The sequence below is a fragment of the Sinohyriopsis cumingii genome, chromosome 10, assembly GCF_028554795.1.
Source record: "Sinohyriopsis cumingii isolate HCF-2022 chromosome 10, ASM2855479v2, whole genome shotgun sequence".
Lineage (NCBI taxonomy): Eukaryota > Metazoa > Mollusca > Bivalvia > Unionida > Unionidae > Sinohyriopsis > Sinohyriopsis cumingii.
Window position 1 is genome coordinate 69,709,349 of NC_142970.1, and position 16,771 is coordinate 69,726,119.

Here is a 16,771-nt window from a genome sequence, read left to right on the forward strand (position 1 = left end):
ATCTTTACGACCAGTAAAAAGTTTTTGAATATTTTTTCATCCGCTTTTCTCATTCTTAGAATCCCATTACGGGATCGGGGATGTTGATAGAATCCATGTCGTAAGAGGCGACTAATCGAGACAGCAAACCCATTCCTGGCCCGGTTGTCACCAAGCACAAATTTTATATCTTTCTATTAACTTTCCCAACTAGAGTATTGTAGAGTATTGACACATTCTCCACATCTGTACGCATGCCCTGGAATGTTAATCATTAGCACGCATAATTAATTAGACAAAAATAAAAATAATTTTATGTCGCACAGAAACAAAAAACAAACTTAAGAGTGATTACTTATAAATCTGTCCTTTGGTTATTGTTAATTATACCACTAAAGGGGGGTACAAAAAAAAGCTCGTTTATCGGTACGCCAAGTATTGTGTCACGTGTCATGAGCTGTTAGATGTGGTACATTTTATTCGGTGTTTCAAAAACTATCTTTATGTCATACACTTTGTAGTGCGTGCTGATCACAGTAAACTGCTGTGTCTCATGGACTTTAACGAGCCTCAGCGACAACTGGACCGCTGGTTGGAAAAGAAGACTGATGTGGTGGTACCTTTTCTGAATACTGAGGCTACCAAGGTCGCACGAGCATTGCCTTAAGAATTACATATGTTGCTGTAATATGACTAGTTTTCTCTTGTCTGACCTTGGCCGACAGTTTGAAAGAGCTGTATTTAAATACATTTGTGTTATGTTGGGAATTTTAAAACGACGTCAGCATCTCCTTATCATCTTCCGCGCATTGAATTAAAAGAACGATACAACTTTATTCTGTGACAAATGCTAGCAACATACGTTCAAGATAAAACCAAGCAACTGGGGTCAGTACCTTCCTCTATCGTGCATCCAATCAAATGTCTTCCGAGTTCCCCCCGAACAAACTGAATTGTCACGGAATTGTAAAAATCCCTTTATTTATTAAATACATGTACTCGGGTTTCTTTTTTTTTAAGTATATTCTACAATATTTCGAAACAGTGAGTTCAGTTCATCCTATGCCGCACAAGCGAAGTGCTCTCGATGGGAAAAACCGAATACTTCCAGCGCACAGATGATGTATGACTGCATTGTCTGTGTATAAATGCCTCACCGTAAGACTAAATCTTCACATTAAGGAACGTCTTGTCAGTGAGCTGTCTACTTTAAGGACTTGCACATCTTCTGCTGTAGATATATGTGAGTTATTTATTAATTTCTTGTGTGTAATTTGTAACTATTGTACAGGGCCCCCGAGTGGCCGAGTTGTCTAAAGCGCTATCCGTTACGGATCACTGCCATCTCACCTCTGTCTGCGTGGGTTCGAGTCTTGGATTCGGCCAATGTGGGTATGTGAGAAAGCTTGCCAGTAGCTTCTCGTGGGTCAGTGGTTCTTTCCGAGTTCTTCCTCCACCAGTAATACTGGCCGCCATGCATAGCCTATCGTGTGATGAAAAATTGCGTTAAACCCCACAACAACAACATAACTATTGTACTACCACGTTTATTTTTGTATAGTTTTTATGTATCTTCGGCTTACATAATATAATGCAAATATTTTCTTTTCTTGTTTGTGACTTAGCAAGAGATTTATATTAGCAATATAAAGTTGCATTTTTAAGAAACGTTTAGTACCGTATGATTCTTATCGGACACGGGTATGATCACTTCTGAACATGTGTATTGTTTTGTAATTATTGTGCCGATAATGTAATCCGTATTGCTAACCGTATATATCGTCATTATGTTGTAACGTCTATTCCCGTGTCATGCATAGTACACGATGTTAGGTATATTTTTCAGCTGATAGGAGTCGCAGCTGTTGAGCTGATCAGAGTCGACGTGGTACTAGCTGTAGAGCTAACCATAGAAGTTGACAAAAGCAACTGTAAAACTGAACCATAGCAGCCGTAGAGCTGAGTTAACAGTGTTGCTGGTCGAGTAGCAGGTGATCGGGACTGTGACACAGTCACCTTTGTCCTTGTACTGTATAAGGTCATTTACTTGTATTTTCATTTGATACATTATTAGGTTCGTACGGATTGTGTTAATATGTCCAATATTTGGATCTTATATACGCACGTATTAATCATATTTTCTTTTCTCATTCGAGCCATTAATCAATAAACATTGTAGTTGTATTACCATCAAAGGTGTTCTGTTGTAAATCAGAAATCCAAACCGGTTTTCTTGTTATACTGATGCTGGGTCCAGAACTAAATCTTGACACGGATCGTTTAGTTGGTAAAACAGAACACAATGCCCCGAATAATATAGGAAAGCAATGTTGGTGGCAATCGGGGAAACGTGAGAGAAATTTGGCACCACAGTTAGGCGTCAGAAGGCCAACTATGATCTCAAACTTCACGGTCAGTCTTTTGATGATGGTAACCTTGTTTGTTTACATCACACTCTGAGAAAGAAAGGAAAATCACCTAAACTGCAAGTCAAGTGGACCGGACCTTGGTGCATTAAGAAGATAACTGATGTCACGTACCTTATCACAAAACGCGATCATACGACGATTCAGATTGTTCATTTCAATAGGTTGAAGCCAGCTTCAGTACAATTTGAGCGTAAACGTTAATTTTCCAACAAACAGGAAAAGTCGTATGATGGGCGGGGGGAGGGTAGACTGATCGCCGTATTCATTACTGCTAAAAGACCTAAGCTTCTGGCACAACGAAGGATAAGCCGCTAGTCCAAGACAAACGAGCACTAGAAGTATAACAGTTGGAGCAATAAGGATTCGCTGGACAATTTTATCTCTGCTCAGAGAACCAACTTAATTGTATGCAGGAGGATGCGCCGTGGCTATTGGCAAGTCAGTGAATTTGGCCTGAATCTGAACCAGAAATTTCTTACGCAGTCTTGAGATTTTTTCTTTCTTTAGTTTTGTTATTTCGTTAAATCTTTTGTTTTAATTAGTTGGCATGTTATAGATCCGAAACATTAGATAAAAATGAACATCAAATGTGTCCCAGAAATTTTAAAAGCTAGGTATGGAGCGGTCAAATGCTGACAAACGGGTTGAATTGATAAAAATGATACAACAGAAAAGTTTGTGCACAATGAAAGACATATATTTTGTAATTATAATATTTGATCATTAGATGGCAGATGTCACATTTGTGTAAATTATTTCTGATTAATCATGTGCAGCAATACCTCCCGTAACATCGGTCAGAAATCTTCGTTTGCTGCTTTCAGAATTTTTTTATATAAATTCGAATTAGTATGTGTATTTTTTTAAGAATCAATCATGATTAACGCCATTCGTTTTAATGGACTGATTAGTACTATTCATATGGTGTGTTGTGGCGTCAAATTGTTTCTTTGGAACAAGCCATAAGAAACAACAATGTGACATTTTATATTGTGATTGTTGAAGTGCAGATGAGCCGTTTTCCGTCGCTCTTGCAATTTTGTATTAGTAGTTATTTCTATGTTAGGATGCATTGTCAATTAACATGGCCTGTTGGCGATGATGATTTTGGCACTGTTTAGTGTGAAGCTGCACGGGTCCTGATGGACTTTTTGTTGTCGTAGAGATACATTGTCATGTAGATAGCGTTGTCATGTAGATACCGTTGTCATGTAGATAGAGTTGTCCCTTTAGCTGAGTCTTCATTGGGGAGAGCGATCATGTCTTTCTGACCTGTCAGAGACCTGTATTTTCAGAATCTTTACATACAACTTACTTTGAAGGTTGCTGGATATCAGAATATCTTCTGTAATAGTCTAAAATTGTTTTCACAATGCGTAGATTAAACATCAGCTCATGAAGGTCAATTTTCATAATGTAGTTACTGAAAGACGACCTTTAGTACACAAATGTTAACTTGGAGCATTAGTAGCTAGATCGTCGCAAAATCATGTTTAAAACTGGTCTGAATGTATTCTTGAAGGAGTAGTAGCACACTCCACTGATTATTTGTAGTCAGTTTAGTCTGAATCTGATACAGTCTTTGGTCTTGTTATTCCTAGTTTAGCCGATGAGTAATTATGCTAAAACTTTAGTTTGATGAAATGTGGCGGATCTAGGAGATCCTATACGTTGATTCCGAGTCAGATTTGTAATACTGTTTAGAAATCACGAATAAGGTATGTTGTTGCTGCCGAGGGAGCAATCGAGTGTGATTTATGACCACACGACTGATGTTTGTGATCACTCGGAGAAGAGTGATTTTCGGAGGCATGGGTAATATAACAAGCCTAGGGTATACTATGTCTGCATTCAGGTCAAAATATGTAGCTTCAGCATGGATAAGACTGCGTCAGGTGGAGCGATCATGAAAATGAGCTCTTCTCAAGAAGAAGTGTTTCATGGATGACTTGAATGAATCTTTTAAGTGTATTTTCTAACCACTCAGATCACTGTAGAAGAAATTATTTGGTAGTCACTCTTCTGATATCCTGTTTACGTACCTGCACATCACGTTTCTAATTTCATCAGCAGATATGCTTGGAATGCCTGCCCGTGTGAGAACTTCAGTAGATGGGGCCTAGGCCTGTTATCTTATACTCATGGTTTCCTAAGAAAGCCCACGTAAAAATGATTCAGCTTCTTGGCATTGCGTCTGTGCACCGTTTTGGTTTTGTATACACATAGCATATAGGCAACGCAACGATTTTATAAACCTGTAGTCTTGTTTGCAGACTGATGGTTCTGCGCTCCCACACATTTGCGCATAGTCTGCCAGAGGCTAAATGTGCTTTAGAAATTCCACTTCCAGGAGGGCTTGGCTATTTATTGTGAGGGCTTTTCTGATGCAGGCTGGTGCAGCACCTATGTCTTCTTGATACTGATTATGAGAGTGTGAGTGTCACAAGCTGAAGAGAAATTGTCCGGATTCCGTGTATATCAGTCTCAGATATGGCATTCAGGGAAAAGTCGTTAGCAAACATAAACAGTCACTTCCTGTAACTTTTCTTCGACTGTAGTATCCTCACACTGAAGAGATTTCCATCATTCTGGTATCAGATGTCGATCGTACTGTCATAGTCACGGAAAGCATCAGCAAGAATTGCAGAGAACACCTTGCGCAATTGGGTTCAGTCAACATACAGACTTGCTTGACTGTTGGTGGCTGAGAATAGTTTAATTGACTCTGTCGCACACGACACGAGCGAACATTCCATTATGGAATTGCTAAACTTTACAAAGAATTTATCTGGGCAATAAAATTTGTCCATGATTTTGTTGAGGCCCCAATGTCTACATGTGTCAAAAGCTTTCGGCAGGTAGAAGACATGTCGGAGTTGTACTTGGCATTTCTCCAGGAGTTGACGAGTTGCAAACACGCCGTATGTGGTCCCTCGTCCTTTCTTGAAGCCACACGGACACTCAGTCAGGAGCCCTTGACTGGTGTGATGCACAAGCCGATTCAACATAATTCTGTCCTGGAATTTTTTGGATACTAACAGCAAGGAGATGGTCTGATGGCTGTCACAGGATTATCTGTTGAATTACTACTTATACATGTGGGCGTTGGATACATAATTGTATTCCTAGGGTATAGTTTTTTTAGTCTACATTGACTTGAACAGTCCAGTCATTTATGTGTCATGTACCAGCCTCTGGCTTTGGAGGTTTCTGCTAGCATAGCATCTGATACAGATGCTTTTCCATTTTACTCAGCACTGGGTGATCAGCAAGAGATATGTTGAGTTCAACTTGGGGCAATCGATCAAGTGTCTCATCTTTGATAGATGATTGTTGAATGATGTGTTCTGTCATCTTTGAGAAATGCCTGGTTCGTGTTCACCTGTCTCACTTTGGAAACAATGAGCCTTTATGGTACTTTTATACCGTGCACCGGTATTCATGCTTTTATGTCGCTGCACACCTGCTGTTTTATGTCGCTAGCGCATCCCCACTGGATAATAATGTATCTGTTGGAAGGGATAATGTTATGTCTTGCATGTGAGTTGTATTTAAGTGAGGAATATTTCTTCCCTGTCACTTTCGAGTGTTGAAACCATCTGTGACATTCTTCGGCGATGACAAGGTTTTAAAATCAGCTGCTGTGGTGCACGTACTGGACGTCAGCTTGGCACCATTTTCATTTAGTGAAAAGTTGACATAATAATATATCTTTTGTTGAAAACCCCATGCCATGACGATCATCCATTCCGGGGGAGTAATGGCAAAACCTTTTTAAAGACGATAGTTATTGCAATCGCATTGAACATACTACTGCGTCATTTTTATTTACACCCTACTATGTATCATAAGAAGTCTATTGAGGAAACCTCCCTACATATAATGCCACCTATTTGGGAGGAATGAACTTTTCTGATGAAATCACATGTCAAAGTTACTTTCCTTTTAAGAGGAGGGTCGAAAACAAGACGTTTTAAGAAATATTTTAGTGAAAACTTCATGTTCATGTTCAGAGGGAGTAGCGATAAAAAGGTTTTTAAGACGGACATTATGTGGTGGTCATAATCAATGTCAGGAATGGACTATTTTTATTTTTAAGACCAACTAGACATCATAATATGCCTTCTTATGAAAACCTCACGTCAATAAGACGTTCTGTTCCGGCGGAGTTGTGATAACACGCTTTTCAAGATGGCTGCCTTGTCGACAGTCTCGGATGTCAGATAAGCACCATTTTCATTTATGGCCAACTAGACCCCATAAGAAATGTTTTAGTTAACATCACATGTTGATAAGAGAAGTAGTGATAACATGATTTTCAAGATGGCCGCCACATCAGAAGTCTGATCGGTACCACTTTTATTTTGGACCAACCAGACATCGAAATAAGTATTTTAGTGAATACCCTATCTTGATATGACCATCAATTCAGGTAATATGCACTCCCTTTAAGGAAATATGCACTCTCTTTAAGGATATATGCACTATGATATGCAATATCTTTAAGGAGTTTGGACATTTTAAAAGCAAACGTTCCCTACTTAACAATGTCGAAATGATGGAGTAACGCCATCTACACTTAGAATTAAACTTTAGCTTCTAAGAACAGGTTCTTTTTTACCTAAATTGACAAGTCGTATAATACAAATTAGATACATTCATACATAATATGAACATTTTTTACAAAGCCCCGCAACTCTCTCTCTCTCTCTCTCTCTCTCTCTCTCTCTCTCTCTCTCTCTCTCTCTCTCCACATTCCACATATCCTTAACATTTATGCTCCATCGAACTGTATCCTCTACACTTTCGTTTTGTTTTTGGGGGTGTAGAGGGTAACATCGTAATAAAAAATAAAAAAACATTTTATTACTCTGTAGTCTACACAGGAGCTGTAATTTACGATACACTGACATCGTAGTAGATGTAAACGAACTTTTGCTTGCAATTTGCTGCGCTTTGATGATCTGCGAATGGTCCGAAAAGCTGTCGGTACCACAGTGAAGTTAATTTGTTTCAGTGCAACGTACTCTTTTTATATTCTATTTAATTACTTAGGACGAATTAACAAAATATGATGACGCAGTCCCCCAAAACGGCGTCTTTTCTTTATCTTTCAGAGGTGCACCTTGTTGAAAAGTGGTCTAAGGCTCTCGACTTTACAAAATACTCACATATATGACCTCTATACGCGTGAGTTTGAGTCTCATCTCGACCATCGTGGGCATGTGGGAAAGCTTGCCAGTAGTTTCCCGTGGGTCAGTGACTCTTCGTGGAATCTTTCTGGGTTCTTCCGCCGCCATATATACATCCCGCCGTGTACAGTTTATCATGTGGTGAAAAATGGCGTTTAACTGCACAAAAAACAACCCAATTCTGTCTGATGTCTAGGATTTTACGCACATGCCATGTGGTATCACGGTACCAATTGTTTTTCCATATACCTCAATGCTAATGTTTTGTGAAATAAATATACTTTCTGTCCTACTTGGGCATGCATGTCACACACTGTCATATAGAACAATGCTAGATTGTCAATTTGACAATGACATAACCAGGTACTCCATTGCATTTAAGAGAGATAACTCTACTGGAACTAGACAGGGGTAAGAGTTATCTAGTCACAACAAGCACATTTTCAGCCATGTGTACCATATTTTAAAAAAATCATAAAAAATACAAAATATGATCTAGATAGAAATTAACACAAACTCACATGTTGCCAAGAGGCTCAACATTTTTTTAAGCCAAACAGAAAGTACAACTCTTACATAATGCACCAATCACAGCTAGTGTTGTTCTTTAATTCTGAATACAATGTTCCATACACCTTAAGCTCCGCCCACCTGGACTTGCGCAATTGGTACCGTTATACCATGTGTGACGTCTATACATAATTTGCTTGTATTCAATATATACTATATCATCGGCTTTATGAGATATCCAACCAAAAACGTCATGTGATATAAAAAAAGCACAACAATTATGCTAAAATTAGCTCCAAATTGTTAAGTAATCTGTGAGCGTATTATACAGGCGGCCCCATCTTTCAAACGTGTGTGTGTGTGTGTGTGTGTGTGTGTGTGTGTGTGCGCGCGCGCGCGAACTTTTGATAACTTTCAATCATATTTCTGCAGTGTGACGGTTATAATGATTTCCGGCACTGGTGCATCATGCCGCAGACATGTAGCATGATGTCCCACCCAAACATATTATCCTGACACCAGGGCGACCAGTCCTAACACCAACCTCTTAAAGCTGCACGACAAACGAGGCAGCTGCTAGCTCGATTTGTATATGTCTTTGGTGTGACTCAGCAGAGGTTCGAACCCGCGACCTCCCGCATCTGAAGCAGACGCTCTAACCACTTAGGCCACAGGAGAAGTAAACATGAGAGATATAAGAGCCTAGATAATGTAAATCACCTGCAAAATTGTAATGCTTCTGCACCTCATGCGGCTGCAGGTAGTGACACTGATGTTTTCATGTCAAGGACAAATTACAATCCTAATTAATGTTACTGAGAACATGCCATCATATTAAGAATGTAATTCCTTCAGCAAGATTCCTCCATGCTGGTCGTATAATATTACATAACAACTTTTGTACTTCGTTTTTGATTGTACTTATCAGAGATCATTTTGACCGTACCTGGCACTGCCTGACTTTGTTACCAAGTTATGCGAATACATCTGTTATATACATTTACCGACATCATAAGCGTGAATCGTCTTCCTTTGAAACATAACATTCCTCTTATGGGTCTTATGATTACGAACTAAACCCGTTTCCATAATTCTTATTACAGTCCCTTTTATTTAATGCTTTTGTTACACCTTATATTCAAATCAAGAATCGAAAATTGCGACTTCTGTTTCGAATGTATATAATACAGTTACAAAAATTAAGCATCAATACGTTTATGATTTATTTCTTGCTGGTATCATGTCCTACTTGTGGAGAGACACGTTGTCTTAATATAAGTGTTGAATATAATTGTCATTCTATTGGATCATGTATACAGTATGTGTAGCTTCGTTCTCCATGACTTACTGTCATTCTATTGGATCATGTATACAGTATGTGTAGCTTCGTTCTCCATGACTTACTGTCATTCTATTGGATCATGTATACAGTATGGGTAGCTTCGTTCTCCATGACTTACTGTCATTCTATTGGATCATGTATACAGTATGTGTAGCTTCGTTCTCCATGACTTACTGTCATTCTATTGGATCATGTATACAGTATGGGTAGCTTCGTTCTCCATGACTTACTGTCATTCTATTGGATCATGTATACAGTATGTGTAGCTTCGTTCTCCATGACTTACTGTCATTCTATTGGATCATGTATACAGTATGGGTAGCTTCGTTATCCATGACTTACTGTCATTCTATTGGATCATGTATACAGTATGGGTAGCTTCGTTATCCATAACTTACTATCATTCTATTGGATCATGTATACAGTATGGGTAGCTTCGTTCTCCATGACTTACTGTCATTCTATTGGATCATGTATACAGTATGTGTAGCTTCGTTCTCCATGACTTACTGTCATTCTATTAGATCATGTATACAGTACGGGTAGCATCGTTCTCCATGACTTACTGCCATTCTATTAGATCATGTCGGTTGTATGGGTAGCTTCGTTCTCTATAACTTGCTGTCATTCTATTAGATCATGTCGTCTGTATAGGTAGCTTTATTCTCCTTGACTTGATGTCATTCTATTAGATCTTGTAATCTGTATCGGTGGCTTTGTTCTCCACGACTTACTGTCATTATATTGGTTCATGTCGACTGTACTGGTAGCTTCGTTCTCCATGACTTGATATAATTCTATTAGATCTTGTCGTCTGTATTTGGTAGCTTCGTTCTCAACGACTTGCTGGCATTATATCGGGTCATGTCTACACTATAGGTAGTTCTGTTCTTCATTAATAACTTGCATTATCTTTGATCATGTCTTCTGTTTTTGTTGTTGTTGGCGGCCAGTATTAATGGTGGAGGAAGAACCCTGGAAAAACTCGGGAAGAACCACCGACCCACGAGAAGCTACTGGCAAGCTTTCTCACATACCCATATTAGCCGAATCCAAGACTCGAACCCACGCAGACAGAAGTGAGATGGCAGTGATCCGTAACGGACAGCGCTTTAGACCACTCGGCCACTCGGGGCCCCCATATCTTCTTAGTTCCCCATGCCTTGCTCTCATTTTATTGGGTCATGTCTTCGTGTTTTCTGTGTTGGTAACTTAGTTCTCCGTTACTTATGCTATTGTATTAGATCATGCCTTCTGTATATTTAACGCGCTTTATAAACGTGTTATGAGATGAGCATATTCAAAATTGTATTACGTGTTATGCCACGAACATATTCAGACTGTATTACGTGTTATGCCACGAACATATTCAAACTGTATTTATTACATTGTTAAATATGCTGAATCATTGTTGGATCAACCACTAAAAGGTTACATTCGATGCCTTAAATTTATAAATCAGAAGCCTATGTTTAAACGCATGCGCATGCATGACATGTAAGTAGCAAGAGGTTGAAAACCACAACAAGGTCATAAATCAGAAGCGAAATATGGGGGGGGGGGGGTCAAAATGAACGCGAAACAACCGAACTTTTCCAAGGTATCTTTAGGTGGCAGGGTCCAGTTTCGTAAATTGGCCCCTGGCAAATTTCTTAACTTAAGGCTTATGGTGTGACTTTTTCATCTATTGTTGCTTACTGATTAAAGATATGGATATATTTGTGAACTAGGTGTTTCGGGTTTGTGTTGTTCTTGAAACTGATGTTAGGCACGTACACCATCTTTAGTTACTCTGCATTCTGTAGACAGTGAAATACCAATAGTTGGCTAGGAAGAAGAGCTAGCCTCCCATAGCAGTAAACAATTGCATCAGCCTGTTTAGTACACACTGTTTTGCAAAATTATCATCTAGGAAAAGTGCTTGAGTTTGCCCCGTGAGCATCAAATGGTGTCAAAAATGACCTTCGGGCATGAATACTGCAGGTTTAAATTTGGGGTTGGGGTGTATAAACTTCTTCCAGTATGAACTGCCATTGACTTCTATGGTCAAGTGGATAATATTCGTATGCTTTGCTTTAATATAAGTATCCAAACATACCGACCTTTCTGACCTCATTTGAGTATTTTATTTATTACGACTTTTTATACTAGGCCGGTGATTGCGGCATTAAATTTGTGCATAAAAACCGGCCCATGCCCCCTTTACAGCCAGATGGTTAGAATTATGCCCCGGAAACGCTTTCAACCCAGGAGCTTCCAGGATCTTCCCCACCTGGGCGCCCACTATGCGTTCCATGTCACAAAACCGTTGAACTACTTGTTTCCATACTAGGGGTCGGCAACATACGGTACGCGTACCTCAGTCAAGAGATTTTGTGTGGCACGCGAAGGGAAGCCAAAAATCTGATTTTAACAGTGTTACTCTCTTACCGGTGGCACGCGCTCGTTCATTTTGTAATTAATCCGGAAAAAGTGGCACGCTATGCAAAACACGTGGCCGACCCCTGCCCTAAACGATATTTATGTATCCGGAAGTGGGATATAAATCATATAAATACTGGCAAAATACAAGGGGTGAAAGAAAATGGCGGAAAATCCCTTATTCAAAACTTCAGTGTGAATATTTCATTTAGGGACAGACCATTTTTCTTCGTGTATGTTTGTGTGTATGTGTTGTTGTTGGGGCGTGTTCTAAAACAAAATCTTGCACTACAGAGACGTGCATTTTTTATTTGGTTAAGCTAAACCCGCTTTTAAAAATGTTACATTATGGTCTTAGTTACTTTATATTGAACAATGAGAGTAAGATATCTTGCCGAATAATACAATATGGCGGCCTTCAAATGGAGGCAAGACTTTTATTTAACGTTGCTTATACGTCAGTCGTTCCGCGGGGCCCCGAGTGGCCGAGTGGTCTAAAGCGCTCTTCGTTACGGATCACTGCCATCTCACCTCTGTCTGCGGCGGTTCGAGTCTAAGATTCAGCCAATGTGGGCATGTGAGAAAGCTTGCCAGTAGCTTCTCGTGGGTCGGTGGTTCTTTCCGGGGTTTTCCGGGTTCTTCCTCCACCATTAATACTGGCCGCCATGTATAGCCTATCGTGCTGAAAAATGGCGTTAAACCCCACAACAACAACAACAACAACAGTCGTTCCGCATGAGTTTTCCTACTCCTTTGAACTACCAACTATGGCAGCCTTATGTGTTATTGTTTCAATAAGTAAGTTTATGCTTCTGAGGTAAGACATTCGTTGTAGTTAGTTTACAGTACTCGTGGCATATATATATATATATATATATATATATATATATATATATATATATATATATATATATATATATATATATATATATATATATATATATATATGAGCTATAATGTGTGGTTTACTATCGGTTTAATTTAGCCCTTCAAATGGAGGCAAGACTTTCATTTAAGCCATGCAAAAAATAAATTATGGCATTGGCACATTATCACTAGTACGTAACAGGTTTTATCTTTCCGACAAGAGAAGATATCAAACAGCAAGTGAATTACAAACTTAATGGAAACATTCTTATGTCGCTTGCAGTTTTACATAATAGCAATTAGGTTTAATTCAAGGAATAACGCAAACACAAAATCACAATTAACTGCACTAATGATACCATTATATTAAGTTTTCTTTTCCCTGCAACAATAATTTCACGTGCTGGTCGTGTTGTACTGCATTAAAATGTATATTTTGCCTCGACCTTTGTGTTTTTCTAGTTTTATTTGGTAGATAAAATGCTTGTTGCAAGAAGCCTTCAATAGGTCCTGGACTTTTAATAGATTGGACAAGTATGTTAACATCGATCAAGTATGTTAACATCGATCAAGTATGTTAACATCGATCAAGTATGTTAACATCGATCAAGGTACACATTGTAACAACATCATTTACCATTACTTTTGACAAGAATAAGGATACTAACTGAATGGCTTGGAAAACAAGAAAAGAAAAATTATATTCTACATCAATTTCGAATATTTTGAAATAGCAGCAAATATGGTGTTGCCTAACATGATGATCAAGTTACGTATGTCCGGTAATTGCTGAGAATCAAACACAATTGTCAAACGAACTTTCAGATACGTCACTTCCTTTCATGAAATATTACCCTGTCGATAATTACAGAACTTTGAAAAAGAAACACTGCCAGATGCTCTCTTTATTGAGGTAAGAAGGCGGAGGGTTATCTGATACTTTCTTGCACACCTGCTTCAGCGACGTAGCTCAAGTCGATTATATCACAAAAAATCAGAGATACCATTGATCAAGAGCCAAAAATAGTGCCATCAAGAACCATTCCGGGAAGGTGCTATTTTTTACGAAGCGCTCACGCGGTGTGTATCAATCGGATTTTTTAGTGCTACAGAATATCTTTATAGGATGAGGAACATCGCCCGTCGTAATATTGTTAATGAATCAAAGTCAAGGTCACACTGATGATTCCGGCATAAGCGAAAGCACCATTGTCCGAGGTGTATTGCAACATAGATATTGTCTTTAATCTGAAGTCTGTTTGTTGCCTGGTAAAACTTGAGGTAATCCATTCAAATCAAGAAGAATTAAAATTTCAGAGACACCAAATTATTACATCATAATCATGTATTGCAGATTGTTTTGCAAGAATAAAATCTGGATTTGATGCCACAAAGGAAATAACATTAACAATTAAGTAATAGATAGATAGATAGATAGATAGATAGATAGATAGATAGATAGATAAATAGATATGGGGTCGTCCATTAATTATGTCAACACAATAGCGGGGGAGGGGGTTTGAAGAAGTTTGACAATTGTTGACATGGGGAAGGGGGGAGTTCAAGATAAATTGACGTCAACAATGTTATTTTTTACAATAAATTTAATAAATCAAAAAATAGGAAATTAGTCGGTGCGTTGGTATGGCACACACTCGCTCGCCCGTCAACCTCCCACCAGTTTAATCCTAAACCGGTCGAGCTCTTGCCAAGGAAGTCTAGGAAGCTAGAATATAAACTCTCGATTTTTTCATGAATTCAAAGTGTTATAGTCAATTTGAAATATGTTAAACAAGTAAAAAAAAATGTATTAAAATTTATTTGTAGACCTTTTAATTTCCATAATTCTATATTTAGCATAAAAGCCAGCCTTATAAAATATTGTTAGTTTGTAGGGAGGTAAAATTTTATTAGGGGGGTCACTGAAAGTTTGACAGTTGTTGACAAGGGGGGGGGGGAGGAGGGGGTAAAAAATTGCCTTACAATTGTTGACATAATTAATGGACGTCCCCTATGGACAAATATTAGAAGCTACAAAGGTGGGAAAATACTAGTGTTGCCATCATTCCATATCAAAGTACTCGTACATGCAGATCGAAATGGTCATATATAATTCATTCAATTTTATCATCAACAATTAATCTGAAATTTTTCTGGTGCCCCTCTTGGGTTGGTGCCCTAAGCACGAGCGTAGTGTGCTTCTGGGGTAATCCAGCAGCACTGATTGTCACTGAACCCTCTAAGGACCTTTTCCTGTTCCTTAATAGTGTTTTTGCACGCATCATCCAACCATGGTTTGTAGAAAATACGTAAGAATCGTACTAATGTTTAGTTATTGTTTCCCCAGCAACATCCTGGAGAATCTTTGTAGATAAGGGTATTCGAACCAGCCACTCCAAAATTACGCATGTATCAAAATAGCTTGAAAAACGGCATTTTGGGGAAAATGTTTCATAAAACTGAGGTAGGTAAGATGTTGATATACGAGTTATTCGTCAATTATGCGTGTTGAATTCATCATCATCATCATCATCATCCACAGCAACAAATATAACAACAGTCTTAATGTTAACCAACACTACCTGAATCTCATCACATAGAACTGCCACAGAATAAATAGTGTTGAATAAGTTGTGACAACTAAGAATAGAAGACATATTAGACATGTCCATTGTGACAACTAAGAACAGAAGACATATTAGACATGTACATTGTGACAACTAAGAATAGAAAACATATTAGACATGTCCAGCTTAAGATTTTTCCTGCGGTTTTTATATTTCTATTCTACTTAGAGTCGATTATCACACAAAAAATTCATTTTGCAACTCCCCCTCTCCCTCCCCTCCCCTCTCTCCCTCCCCTCTCCTCTCTCCCTCCCCCTCTCTCTCTCTCTCTCTCTCTCTCTCTCTCTCTCTCTCTCTCTCTCTCTCTCTCTCTCTCATGCCGACAAATCTAAGTAGCCACTTGCGAAAGAGTATCTACAACATTTTGATGTCATATGGGGTTGTGGGGAGTGGGGGAGAAATCTCTAAGAGCGTGTATATTTGACGCAAGGATCTGGCAGGTTGCATCATATAGAACAGTACCATTCCCTTATGTCAAGGGGGGGGGGGGGTACTGGATTCTTACCACTCAGTGGTAATCGAGCAGAGTACCAGTCTTGAGGTTTTGGGTGATGGGAGAGATAAGGAAGAGGGAACATGGGATAGCACACTTAAATTTTAGAGACATGACCGTAATATTAACATGGAATATTTCTGTTTTTATTTTATGAGACCTATATCACATCCTTGAACTTCTACAAATATTTCCTCTGTGTACTGACACTGTCTCGATATTTCCGGCTGGCAAGATTATCCAGTACTTACCCGGTGTGAGACAGTTGATCAAGGTTGCTTTTACCAGTACCCCTTTAGGAATGGTTATTTCACTATATGTGCTTCGCGGCATCATGGATTCTTTTAATCGGCAGAAGTGCATACAGACAGTTTTAGATTTCGAAAACTGGAACCTGTTATTTTCGGTTCGTTCCTTAATACTGTCTTAAGCATGTAAGTATTCACGCTCTTTGCTATACACAGGATCAAAAAGCGTCGTCGACACATAACGAGCAAACATTTCCTGGAGTAAAGCATTTTACTCTGTTGTTAATTTATACATTGAAACGGATGGCTACCAACATGGCGCCCTAAAGTACACCTATATCTAGTGAAAGCTTTCAGAAAGGGTGCGTGCCACCGACCTTAAATCTGAAACCTAGGTTGAATAGATCATTTATTATGCCATAATTCCTTATGGCATCAAAGGTTTCTCGATGTCAAAGAATACGGCTATTATATGATCTTATTTATGGAAACTAATAAATGCTTCAAGTCTGACTGAGTGGTCTACTGCGCTTCCCTGACGTCTGAATCTACAATGTATGTCTGATAGTAGTTTTCCATTTATCATTCGCTCCCTTGGTTTTAAAAATGGAGCTTGTTCACTCATAGCTGTTATTGGAATGTGGGAGCATCCTCTGATGCCAA